At 46.2% G+C, this 13,577-nt stretch overlaps 1 protein-coding gene across 4 annotated transcripts in view; it reads right to left on the bottom strand.

The window, feature by feature from the left end:
* SNX29 (sorting nexin 29) overlaps positions 1–13,577 on the bottom strand; it is a 559,063-nt gene that overhangs the window by 311,562 nt on the left and 233,924 nt on the right. The gene's annotated exons all lie outside the window — the stretch shown is intronic.

The following is a 13,577-nucleotide window of genomic DNA, read 5'->3' as shown; positions in this document are numbered from 1 at the left end:
CCTCAGGTTTCTGTACACTGCCAAAAAAGAAGTGCTCCGAACATACACAAACACACAGATCAAATTTACAACCTATGTTTTCATCCATCTTTTATTGTGTTTATGTTTTCTGTTCAAAACACTGATTAATTTTCCTTTCAATAAGAGAAGTGTGGAGGGCAAATCTTTTTTACCCAGAGGTTTTTCCATTTCTTTCCTCTGTGTTATTTTGAGTGTTGCCACTGAATCGGAAAGCAAGAAGCCTGAAGAATAGCCCAATGTTGCACAGATGAAAATATATCAATATAGGAGAGTAACCTGAGGAAATGGAAAGGCAGAAATGGTGATTTCCATAACAAAGCCCCTGACAAAAACCGTCAGCAGTAGCGTGCAGGGAAAAGTCTGTCTGCACTGCTCCCATCCAACAGGCCAAAAATGTACCTCAGAATGTGAAAATGTATCACTGCAGCTTTCAAGCCAAATTTCAAATTAAGTACTTCAGGTCTAGGGGACAGACTCGCAGACAGCGAGCTGGAAATCTGAGCGCTGCAGCCCACGGGCCAGTGGCTCCCGAGCGACTTCTCCCAACCCGGGCCGGTCAGAGTCATCAACAGTTTGTGTACAACATCTCTCAACTCATTAAACACCGAAGATAATCAGAGAGACAGGAAAGAAAGGGAGGGAGGGAGGGAAAGAGACAGGAAAGAAACAGAAAAGAGAGAGAGAAAGGAGAGAAAAGAAAGAAAGAGAAAGAAAAGAAAAGGAAAAGAAGGGAGGGAGGGAGGGAGGAAGAGCAGGTCTACTTTCAATCACTTGCAAAGATCAACGGATGCGGTAAACTGCTCAGAAAAGTGAAACAAGAATGAAAAAAGAAAGAGGAGGAGAGAGAGAGATTCGAGAGAAATAAAGAGACCAAGCCAGAGGAACCTAGAGACCAAGAGAGTGAAAGAGAGAGAACCAAAAGGAGGGGGGTAGGTGGAGGAGGATGGGGAGTATTGACAGAGATAGAGACACACACACACACTCAGAGACACAGAGAGAGAGTGGAGAAGAAAAACAATATCAGAGAAACAGAGTCAGTGACACCTGCCTGCATGGGAAGTCCACTGTTCCGCCATCTACTCAGCAGGTATTTTCTGAGCACATACCATATGCTCAGCAGGGACACAGCTAAACTCTCAACAATCCCAGTCCTGGGTGCTTGGTGGTGGTAACAGAGGCATGTAAATGCAGCATGATGGCGACTCTGAAGAGGAAATGAACAACTCTCCATTCAATATACCCCCAAAACCACTGGGCCAGAGCAGAGCCAAAGGGTACTTCATCTCTAAATATCAAGTCACCTTGAGACATAAAATTGACAGAAACAATGATTTAAATAAAAACCAACTAAATCTGGTATGACACCAAAAATACAAATAACAAGGAAAAAAAAAAAAAAGATGAGCTTCATCAAAATTAAAAACAGGTATGCTTCAAGGACACCATCAAGAAAGTGAAAAGACAACCCACAATATGGGAGAAAATATTTGCACACCACATATCTGATAAGGGTCTTATGTCCAAAATATACAAATAAGTTTCACAACTCATCAATAAAAAAGACAGCTGAATCAAACAATGGGCAAAGGATCTGAGGAGACATCTCCCTAAAGAAGATACGCAGGTGGCCAGGAAAAAGATGATTAGCATCACTTGTCACCAGGGAAACGCAAATCAAAACCCCAGTGAGGTACCACTTCACACCTACTAGGACGCCTGTAATAAAAAGACAGAGGGTAACCAAGGTTGGCAAGAAGGTGGAATCACTGGAAGCCTCACTCACTGCTGGTGAGAGATGCAGTCACTCTGGAAAACAGAGTGGCAGTTCCTCAAAAAAGTAAACAGAGTCACCACTTGACCAGCAATGCTACTCCTAAGCATGTAGCCAAGAGAAATGAAAAGACACGTCCACACAACAGCCTGTACCTGAACGTTCACAGCAACATTACTCACAAGAGCCAAAAAGCAGAAACGGCCCAAATGCCCATCAACTAATGAATGGATTCATTAAGATGTGGTGTTTACAATGGAATATAATTCAGTCATGAAAAGGCATGAAGTACTGACACCTGCTACTATGTGGATGAATCTTGAAAACATTGCAGTGAATGAAAAAGCTAGACATACAGGGTCACATATTACTCCAGTCTGTCATCCGAAATGTCCAGAACAGGCCAATCTCCAGAGACAGAATAGTAATCTCCACCCTGTCTGGGTGGAGGGCTGGGAGTGGCTTGCAGTGGGGAAGCCAGAACTGGAGTGCGGAGGTACATGAGTGATGACATAAGTGCCACTGTGCTGCGGGGAACTAGCGAGCAAGTCCAGTGCTGGAGGCACCCGCCCAGGCACCTCCCAACTGCCCAGCCCCGGACCCCTTAGGCCATGTACCCTCAGCCAAGGCCTAAAGGATGCAGGCATCGGCCAGTCAAACAGGGGAGGGAGTTGGCTATTTTTTTCCTGGAGGGAGTTCAAGCAAAGAAGAAAACGGTCAGTGCAAAGGCCTTAGGAAGAAAAAGGACACAGCTCCTGGAAACTGGAGGAAGATACAGGCCTGCATTGCTAGCACGGAGAGGGCAGGGGGAAGGGGACATGCATGGGCCGGGAGCTGGGGACAAGGTGGGGAGACCTCAGCTCAGGAAATGCTGCTGACAGCCGACCTCCAAGAGCAACAAGGGACCAGGGAAGGAAGGGTCTTAAGCAGTGACACGTTTGAGAGACCAGAAGCCATGAAGTTATTTTCAAGATAAAAATAAAGGTAACAGATACAAAAGCACTTTATAAACTCTATGCACACCAATGTGAGATGGAAGAAAACTGCTCATTGGATACCCTCCTGCACCAGAGACTTAGACCAGGCTTGGACTGGCTCGATCTCAGGACAGTGGTCAGGGAACTGTTACCACGCGCATCCTACAGATAAGGAATATAAAGCTCAGAGAAGCAGCTTGCCAAGGCACGCGCACGCGGCTCAAAAAAGCGTCTGGCCAGGACCCGCCCCGCAGCCAGCCTCTCTCTGCCATGCCTCGTGCTCAGCACAGGGCAAGGGCTCAAACGCAGCCAGCCATCAGCATTCCTCCTACACCAGCTGTCTCCAAAGTCCTGCTTGGATCTGACAGCAATGGGCTGCACGCAGCACTCGGTATTGAAGTCTGTGTAGCTTCGGGGAGAACCACACTCCTGTGAGCAGCCAGATTTCCTCGAGTCCCAGCTCCCCCGCTGTGAAGCCCAGAGGGAGCTTACAAACCAGAGCTGCTCTTTTGTTTACCAAAGGAAAAGTAAGCCCAGGATCCAAGCTTTCAGACACATCCACTAGCAAAGTAATTATACCACGGGAAACAGGGTGGCGAGGAATTCTGATGGGGCTGCGTGATGCTTTTTCCCCCTTAATAACCATAAGCCCCTATAAGTACCTTCAAACAAAGGCTTAAAGCGTTCATTCTCGAAATACGGCCTGTCAAAGTGCCTTAACCAGGCCACCCGCTGGAAACCTAAACTAGGGGACACTCCAAAAGGAGAGGACAATTTCTGACTATTTCTAGACCTTAGAACTGTGAACCCACTACAGCAAAGAGATGACATCTTCACTGATGCCAAGGCCTCATAGAGCCCAAAGGAAAAATCCTTAAGACACAAACGCCAAGGAAATGAGCTAATTCGCCAAAAGGAAATTCAATGTATAAACACAGCAGGAAAAAAAAAAAAGGATTCCATCTCCATAGCAACTCAGGAAGTACAAATACAACCAGCTATATTTTTGCCTACTAGAATTCAAATGGTAACCGTCCATCAATGATGGAGAGAGTGGCCACAAGGCCCTGTAGTCGGGTGACACATTCAAATGGACACAGTCCTTCTGGGAAGCAACACGGAAAACCGTAACAAAAGTCAGAAAAAACACAGCATTTCATCCAACAATTCGGTTTATGGTACAACATCCCCCAAATTAACTGGAAACATGAGAAATTTTTGGATATAAAAGACATTCCCTGCAGCATTGTTCAATAAAATAACAGTTAAAAAAAAAAAACCCAAGAATAGGAAATGGAGTAAACAAACTCTGGCCATCCTCTAAACAGATGGTCCTACAGGTGTTACAAGTTGGAGTTACACAGTCTATATAATGATAGAAAAGGCCTTGAGGCAGACAATTCAGGGGAAGAAGCAAGATACAAAATTCGATGTAAACGTGAGTTCAGTAATGTTTTTCAAAGGTGTCAGAAGAGAAGAAAAATCTTTTCTTTGTTTTGTTTTGGTTTTTTTTTTTGGCACATGGGCTTAGTTGCTCCATGGCATGTGGAATCTTCCTGGAGTAGGGAACGAACCTGTGTCCCCTGCATTGGCAGGCGGATTCTTAACCACTGCGCCACCTAGGAAGCCCAAGAAAAATCTTTTGAAGGAAGTCCTGTTTTCCTAATGTTCTCTAGTGAAGGGGCTCAGTGTGGTGAAAAGAGACCAAGCTTTGGATCCCCCCAGAGTGAACTGTGCACCCTATTTAATCAACCAGACTCAGTTTCTTCATCAGCCAGTTTAACCTTTAAGTGACTTGTTACAAAGGAAAACAAACACTTATTCTTAAAAGCCACAGCTGTTACTTGCAGCCCAAATCATTTCTAGGTGGTAGAGTAGCATTAATTCCCACTTCGGATTCGGTTTTGCATTTTTTTCCAACCTAACTCAAAGATGAACATTTGGGACATTCAAGGCCTGTCTATTGTTTGTTGGTCAAAAAAGAAGTGCTGAAACTGGTCGATGTGCAGTTTTGTGTGATCGACCTGGAAGTACTGTTAGCATTTCCACTAAAGCTGAATGGGCCCTCCCAGCATCTGGGCACATGCAGAACAGCCCAGGTTCCACAAAAGAGCTATCACTAAAGAAGCAGGGTTGGTTGGGACAATGCAATCCTGCTACAGCTTATGAAGGAATCTTTCCCCGGTACCACAGAGGGCCCAGCAGATGGGCGACTAACAAAGAGAACGTGACTGTTTATTTGAAAAATGAAAAGTATTTTCTGCAACTGAGAAATCACTGCTTGACTCTTTGCCCAAACAGGAAGCAATGATGTTTTTCAAGTTTAAGAACCAGTTCCTGAGTCCAAAGAACAGCTTCAAATCTGTCTTCCAAGGCACTTTGCAAACAAATTTGCCAAGAAATGAAAGCTATCTAACATTTAAAGTGTTTTGGTTTCGGTTTTTAATTTGGACATCTTAGAACAAGGGCCTCAAGCTTTGGCCCTCAGGCCAAATCTGGGCTGACATCTGTTTTTGTAAATAAAGTTTTATTGGCACTCAATGGTGTCTACACATTTACATAATGTCTAGGGCTGCTTCTGCCCTATGACAGCTGAGTTGAGTGGCTCTGACAAAGACTCCTCTGGCCAACAAAGCCAGAAATATTTACTACCTGGCCCTTCAGAGAAAAAGTTTGCAGACCTCTGTCCTAGAAAAAATGATGGCAATTCATTTGAGTCACCTTATGAGTCCAACCAGACAAGCACGAGATGGGACTGAGCCACCTGCAGAGATTCTGGCACAAGACAGGAAGGACCACAGATGGAACTCCAAGCCAGCCCAGCTCATCCCTTCTGATTTGGCTCACAGACACTATCCCATGGGGACTGTCCACCCAAGAAAAGCAACACTTCATTTCAAATTCTAGGTAAATCCTGTTGCTGGAAGCTCTCTGCAGATCACAGAAAGGATCTTACTTGACTGAGGAAAAGGTCACTTGATGGTCTTAAAAAAAATGCCATTCTTCAAAGGGAATAAGAAAAGATGCAAATGGTATGAAGAATATTTATCTGGGGCTACCTGATACGGTAACTTTAAAGAGCATCCATGCAGCGGCTTCCCTGGTGCCACAGTGGTTGAGAATCCGCCTGCCAATGCAGGGGACACGGGTTTGAGTCCTGGCCCAGGAAGATCCACATGCCGCAGAGCAACTAAGCCTGTGCGCCACAACTACTGAGCCCACGTGCGCCACAACTACTGAGCCCACGTGCGCCACAACTACTGAGCCCACATGCCCCAACTACTAAGCCCACATGCCCCAACTACTAAAGCCTGTGCGCCTAGAGCCCGTGCTCCGCAACGGCAACGAGAAACCTTTGCACCACAACAAGGAGTAGCCCCCACTCACCACAACTAGAGAAAGCCTGTGTGCAGCAACAAAGATCCAACACAGCCATAAATAAATAAATAAATAATAAAATAAATCTTTTATATATATATACATATATATATATATGTATATATATATAAAGGCATCCATGCAGTGAGACAAAATCCCTCTGGATCTGAGTGGCCACTCGGCCTCAGGCAGGGCAAACCCCTCCGTGCCTCAATGTCACCCTACATACAAAGCAGAGACTGGTTAGACGTGCTCTTGGGTCCAAATTAGGCCAAAAATGTGAGGACCGTCCTGCACTTCTGTCACACATTCGTGCATGTGTTCGGATTGTGTTTACTAAACACCTACTGTGCGCCAGGCACACTGTTGGTGCTCTCATGTGGGGCCAATAACACAAGCAGCAATCCTGTCCCCGCGGAGGTTATCATCTCCTCCAGAGACTGAACACTAGCCCACAACACACAAACAAAACTGTGAATGAGAACACGTTCTCCAGAGCACTGAGACAGAGAACATGGGGGCCGCCTGGGTAGAACAGCCAGAGGAGGCCTCTCTGAGGAGGTGACAGCCCAAGGCCAGCCCTGAGGGATGAGGAGGAGCTGGCCATGAGAGGTGCTGGGGGGCAGTCTAGGAAGGGGGGCACTCTTCCTGCTGTCACAGAAGGACAGGAAGACTCAGAGGACACTCAGGAGGCTCCCTGGTGTGTCCACGGCGGGGTGGGGGGGAACTACACAAGCATCACAGGCTTTGAAGGAACTCGCTCCAGTTCTAACTGCTCATGAGGCTTCAGGGCAGACCAAACCTCTGTTCTCCTCCGCTTTCTCACAGGGACAAGGGGGAGATGGTGACGTAGCTGTGTCCCAGTCCTGAAGCAGGAAGAGCGTGGCATGCCCCACGACCTGGTACAAGGCCAGAGGGGCAGAGAACAGCAGGCAAAGGGGGAGGGAGCCACAAGACGGGGCGGGAGGGTGAGCAGGGCCCAGTCAGGCAGGGTCTTGCAAGTCATGGTAAGGAATTCAGATTTATTTAAATTGCAATGGAAAGTCACTAAAGGGTTTGAATCAGGGCAGTTTTTTACTTTTAAAAGATGACTGTGTTATAGAGAACAGGAAAGGAGGGGGATAAGAAAAGAAGGGATCAGGACGTCACTGTTGTCTAGGTAAGAGATAATCATGGACTTGATGGAGGTCGAGTTCAGCAACTAAAAACTTGATCTTGAGGACCTGCTCTGAACAACTGAAAGTGGCTACCTGGACCACTGTGTTGAGAAGCTTAGACAGGGCTCGTTGCGGAAAAGGTATCTGGTTTGATTAGTGATGCCTGCCACAGGCACAGGAGAGGGAATAACAGAAACAGGTGTCAATATACATCCTGTCTACAGAAACTTCAAGCAGTACTACTCACACTATGATGTGTGTACAACTCCCCTAGGGATCTTTAAAGTACAGATTCTGAAACAGTGGGGCCGGTGGGGGGGCCTGAGACTCTGCATTTCAATCATTTCCAGGTAATGATGCCAATACTGCTGGTCCAGACACGTCACTCTGAACAGCACACGTCTGGAGCTTGTACTCTTCTCTTCCCCCTCAGATTTGCACGGGATGAACACCAGCTCCCAGGGCTCAACACAGGAAGGACTCTCGACAAATGCTGATTGAGCCAAGTTGGGGGGTTTTTTTTGTTTGTTTGCTCGTGTGTGACTTTTGGCCCTTAACTGAAATAAAAAGAACTCTGAAAAATTCCAGGTAGCTGGCCATAAAAAGCATGACCCTAGAACATCACCAACAACATCACACATATGTCTCATATGTCGTCTGTGGACCTGCACCTCATCCTTACTGAGTTACAGATCATTTGGGTGAGGGTAAGGGTAAGAAGTGATGAAATGCCGAGGGTAGAAATCTGCCTAACAGGGCTGACTCTAACCATGGGCTATTATCTGAACTCTAAGCTCTAAAGCTGCAGCTGGGTCCCCAGAAGAGCTGCACCGCGCCCCCTGCTGGAGCCCCAGCCAGGCTGCATGACGACAGCAAGGCTGGCTCTTAACAAAAGCCCCCAAAGGGAGTTTGTGTCCTGTGTCTGGACTCCACCACATTCCTGGTCCATAATCCCAACTATTGATAATATGAAAACTAGCTGAGTCCAAATTTCCCTCCCAAAGTCAGATCCAAATCAGCTCTGAATCAAGGATTGTAGCCAGACCCTGCTGAAGGCAGATGGGATCAGCTGGCCAGTGGACTTGGTCTTAAATAAACATTCCCCAAACATGAAGGCTCAGTTCACTGCATTCAGCTGCACTGGAAACCAAAGTCTCTTTTTCACAATGAACAGAGACCCTGCAGCTCTATGCAGCCCAGTCAGTTCCAAGAGCTGCCTCCTCTGAATTACACAGTCTACAGAATCTTTTCTCTCTCTCTCCCTTTTAAACTCACAGAGTTACCAAAGCCTTAATTTTTAAAGAGTTTACCTAAATAGCACACATTCATTTTCAGGGGGCCATTAAAAAATCATGAGAACATTCTCCTGGGCGGGGAGGTGATTCACACTTTCCACCAGCTTACACCTCGATTTTGGGCCTCTGCTGGTTACAGCATCCCAAACTCCCTGACAATATTAATTCAATTTATTCTGCACCTTTCTGACTGGTTGTTTATTAATATTAAACATACACAGCGCTTTTCAAGTCTCCAGAATGTTCAACAAGACTGTTCTTTAGATAAAGTAACAGCAAAACGATTCATCATCACCAGGATTAATTGTTAGGAAGGAGTGGGGCAGCAAAGAAGTCATTTGTACGCGAGGGATTTCATACTTTGGGTGAATTTGCCTCTCGCTGGAATGCCGGGGGATGAGGGCTGAATGCTGCCTGGTTTCCAAGTGTAAAACACTGAGCTCAATTGCTTCATCTGTCTAACTGGGGTTAGCTGAAAGTCAGGAGGGCCCCTTCATTAACTCCAGTGTATTACTGCAGAGTTAACTACAATGAGGACGGCAAAGTAAACATGGGGCTGCAGGCTGGAAAGTGCATTTTTTTAACAGAGAGAGGAAAGCTTTCTGGGTTCACAACTACGGCTTGTTTGGGCTTTGCTGAGATCTGGTGAGACCCCTACCTCAAATCCTCAACCCTTCAAACAATTCAGGAAAGGACCTTAAAGTTTCCGTGCTGCTTCTACCCTGCACCCTGGACCTCGGCTGACCCAGATGCCTACCACAAACTTTACGACACACCCAGGGCCAAGTACGTAAGATGCCTTTTAAAGACAGGCAATATTAAGACTTCGGCCATCTTTGTCTCTGATGACCACCAAAGACTTTGTTCAGTAGAATGATGGGTGTTAGAAACGATTTTTCAGTGAAATAAAGGGAGGCTGAGATTTACAGATTAGCTGGAAATGTTACACACACACTCTTTCCTTGCTTGGATACAGTATAACATCCAGAAAGCCCAACAGCCCTCTGCCTTTGCGAGGTGCCCAGGCTGGATTCTACCCTGGTCTTGCGTGCAGCCACCTATTCGAATCCCTCATTAATCTTAACTGGTCCTGCCCTGGAATACTGTCACATCTGCCTTGAGCTCTTCCACGAGGCACTATGGAAGCATCCAAAAGGACACAGTGCTGAGACTCCAGCAGGCTTGTCTTCGTGGATTACCTGGCTTTGTGCCTATTTGCTATTAAAAAAAAAAATCTTTTGACCAGAGAAAGATCAAATTCAATGGCCCGCCCTGCTTTTGCACAGACAGTTTCTTTAGAATTCTTCAGAAAGCTACGGCCATCTCATCCTTCCTTTTTTGAACCAGAGAATTCCTACTCAGTTCTCAACCCTCAAATCAGAGACACTCTCTCTAAGAACCTGATGCTCTCCCCAGACCCGGAATGAGCTGGTCTCTCGGCTATACTCTTGTTGCACCTGGACTCCCCCCACACCTCAGTGCCATGCTAGGGTATGTATCACACTGTATTGTAACTTCTTCCTACTCATCTGTCTGCCCTTCTCATGCACAAACTCTGAGGGCGGTGACTTTGTCTCATGTCTGCATCTGGGCATCGGGCACTGGGCCTGGTCCATGGCCAGCCCTCTATAAAGATGTGTCACAGAAAGCAATGAAGCCAGGGGAGGGAGGGAGGGAGGCAGGCAGGCAAGAAAGAGAGGAGAGAAATGGGCAGTAGGGAGGGAGATGTACAGTCTGCCACATCTATTCCATTCCTGAAATCAGAAGCAGGTGCTCCAATAACCACTACTCAAGTGGATCAGTATTTCACATGCTGAGGAAAACAATGAGAAAAAACCCTCACCTTAGCTGCCCAATAACAAGAAACTGGGTAGGGAGGTGAGGCTACCAGGTGCAGAGCCAGCCCCTGGGTGAGGGTAAGAGCCCCGGCTCTGCCCTCTCTAAGCCACGTGGCCGGACAGAAGCTGCTGAGCCTCTCTGAGACACAGTTTCTTCTTATGTAAAATAGAGGAACTACAAGAACATGCCAGAAAGTACTGTGGTGTGGATTCCAAGAGATGCTGACCGTCAAGTGCTCAGCCCAGAGCCCATGAGTAGAAAGCAGGCAGTGAACAGTAGATGCCAGGGCCAGGGAGGGAGCCGACCCCCAACTGTAAATGCCTCACAGCCACCCAGGAGCCGGGCCACCCACAGGGCAAGGCACAGCAGCCCTCTACAGACTGCAGGCACTGTTTTCAGTTCAACCAAACGCCTGCTGCTCGCCTCAACATGAGTGTTTAAAAAAGCAAAGCAGGGGGCTGGGGACAGAGCTTTAGATCTGCAGGACGACGAGAGTTCCAGAGATCAGCTGCACAACCATGTGAACGTGCTTCACACTGCCAGAGTGCACACTTACCAACGGTTAAGGCGGTAAATTTTATGTGTGCTTTACTACAATTGAAAATAAAGTTTATAAAAAAAGAAATAGCAGTGATAGTTAATGTTTCCCGACCATCAGCTCATCGGTTTCATTCTGTAGTCATTACAACCCACGAGGGTGATACTGCTATCTCAATTTTATGCATAAGAAAGCTGGGGTTCCTGCACAGCAAAGAAAACTATAAGCAAGACAAAAAGACAACCCTCAGAATGGGAGAAAATATTTGCAAATGAATCAACAAAGGATTAATCTCCAAAATATATAAACAGTTCATCCAGCTCAATATCAAAAAAACAACCCAATCCAAAAATGGGCAGAAGGCCTAAACAGGCATTTCTCCAAAGAAGACATACGGATGGCCAAGAGGCACATGAAAAGCTGCTCAACATCACTCATTATTAGAGAAATGCAAATCAAAACGACAATGAGGTATCCCCTCACACCGGTTAGAATGGGCATCATCAGAAAATCTACAACCAGTAAATTCTGGAGAGTGTGTGGAGAAAGGGGAACGCTCTTGCACTGTTGGTGGGAATGTAAATTGGTACAGCCACTAAGGAGAACAATATGGAGGCTCCTTGCAAAACTAAAAATAGAGTTACCATATGACCCAGCAATCCCACTGCTGGGCATATACCCAGAGAATACCATAATGCAAAAAGACACATGCACTCCAATGTTCATTGCAGCACTATTTACAATAGCCAGGACATGGAAGCAACCTAAATGTCCATCAACAGAGGAATGGATAAAAAAGATGTGGTACGTATACACAATGGAATATTACTCATCTGTAAAAAGGAACGAAATTGGGACATTTGTAGAGACATGGATGCACCTAGAGACTTTCATACAGAGTGAAGTGAGTCAGAAAGAGAAAATCAAATATCGTATATTAACATATGTGCAGAATATAGGAAAATGGTACAAATCAAGCAGTTTGCAAGGCAGAACTAGAGACACAGATGTAGAGAACAAACACATGGACACCAAGTGGGGAAAGCATGGAGGGTTGGGAGTGGGGAATGAACTGGGAGACTGGGGTTGCCATATATACACTACTACTAAGAAAAACAATATCAAATTGTATGCTTTAAATATATGCAGTTTATTATATGTCAACTGTATCTCAATAGAAGTTCTTACAAAAAAAAAAGAAAGCTGGGGTCCAGAGAGGGTAGGTAACTTACCCAAGGTCACAGAGCTGCTGAGGGGTAGAACTTGGCTCACCCCCCCCACACACACAGCCTGACTCCAGAAACCCTGCTCTGAACCATGAGCACACTGAGGAGAAGCATTCCAGAATTACTCACGTCCAAGGGAGGTACCAGCTGGAGTCCCAAATTTGGAATCTACACACCTAAACTGACTCTTCAGCCCTGCCACATGCGGCGTGCAAACCCTGTGTGGAGCCTCAGTTTTCTCACTTAAAAAGTGAGAAGCATATCTACACTAGTAACCTCAGAAGGCGGGCAAAGGATGGCTAAGAGGACGGCATCTGCAAACCACAGAGCTTCCTCCCCACGCCTCCTCCTGCAACAGCCAGCACTCAGGGAGAAGCTGCCCCAAAGCAATGTCCAGGTGCAAACACACAGGCTGGTACTTACCTTTTATCAAGCGGGCTTTTTCATGTAGAAACTATGGAAAGAAAAGTCGGAAGAAGTAAATAACCATTACCTTTAACTCCAGTAGGTCTGCATCTCTGAGAAATTTCCAGAGCACCAGGGTGGCTGGAGCAAAACCAGAACAGGCAAGAGTAGCATGAGATTAACAGGGAATGGGAGAAAACACACAAGCGGTCCAGGGCACATCAGAAACAAGCAGACAGAGTAAGCGCGAGAAGAACCACCTGAACCAAAAATCTCACCCACAAGAACAAGGACAGTTGCTGTTGTCAATTTTTTAAGAGAGGCAGTTTAACACCAACAAATGACTGTAAGAAGGGTCGGCAAAGCTACACCCCCTGGATGAAATCCAGCCTTTGGTCTATTTTACTGAAAAAACTGTGAGGGAGAGGCAGAGGAGGAGGGGAATTAATGAAAAAATGGAGAGGAAGAGGAGGAGAAGAAGAAAGCAGACGAGGAGGCAGACCAGCTACAATGCCTAAAATACTTACTTCTGGGCCTTTACAAAAAAAAAGTTTGCCAACCTCTGGCCTCTAGGATATAATGGAAAGTAAGCATCTACTTCTCATCATCTGAAGGCATAATGAAGTTTGTGCACATTTTGGAAGAAAACCAAACACCAAGGCAGAGGGCTGCCCAGATGCAAGTGAGGAAGACACCAAGCCATCCCCACACTGCAGTGACATATAATATTACACAAGGGGTGGCGGTACATGCGAAATTGGGCACAGAAACAGGCAGCACAGTGGGCACCCAGAACCTGATGGGAAATGGGTTGAGGTCCCAAGAGGTAAAGCAAAAGGAGAGCTCTAGAAGACATGTCTGCGTGAATAAACCCAAGCTTGCTTGAGAACCTCTTGGGTGGCAGAGCAGGCCCCCACCCCCACCTGTCACCAATCAATGGAAATTTACCAGCATTGTTTCACCTTCTTAA

The sequence above is a fragment of the Hippopotamus amphibius genome, chromosome 9 (genome assembly GCF_030028045.1).
Source record: "Hippopotamus amphibius kiboko isolate mHipAmp2 chromosome 9, mHipAmp2.hap2, whole genome shotgun sequence".
NCBI lineage: Eukaryota > Metazoa > Chordata > Mammalia > Artiodactyla > Hippopotamidae > Hippopotamus > Hippopotamus amphibius.
The sequence above is the reverse complement of the archived record's forward strand: the minus strand, read 5'-3'. Positions and strand labels throughout refer to the sequence as shown.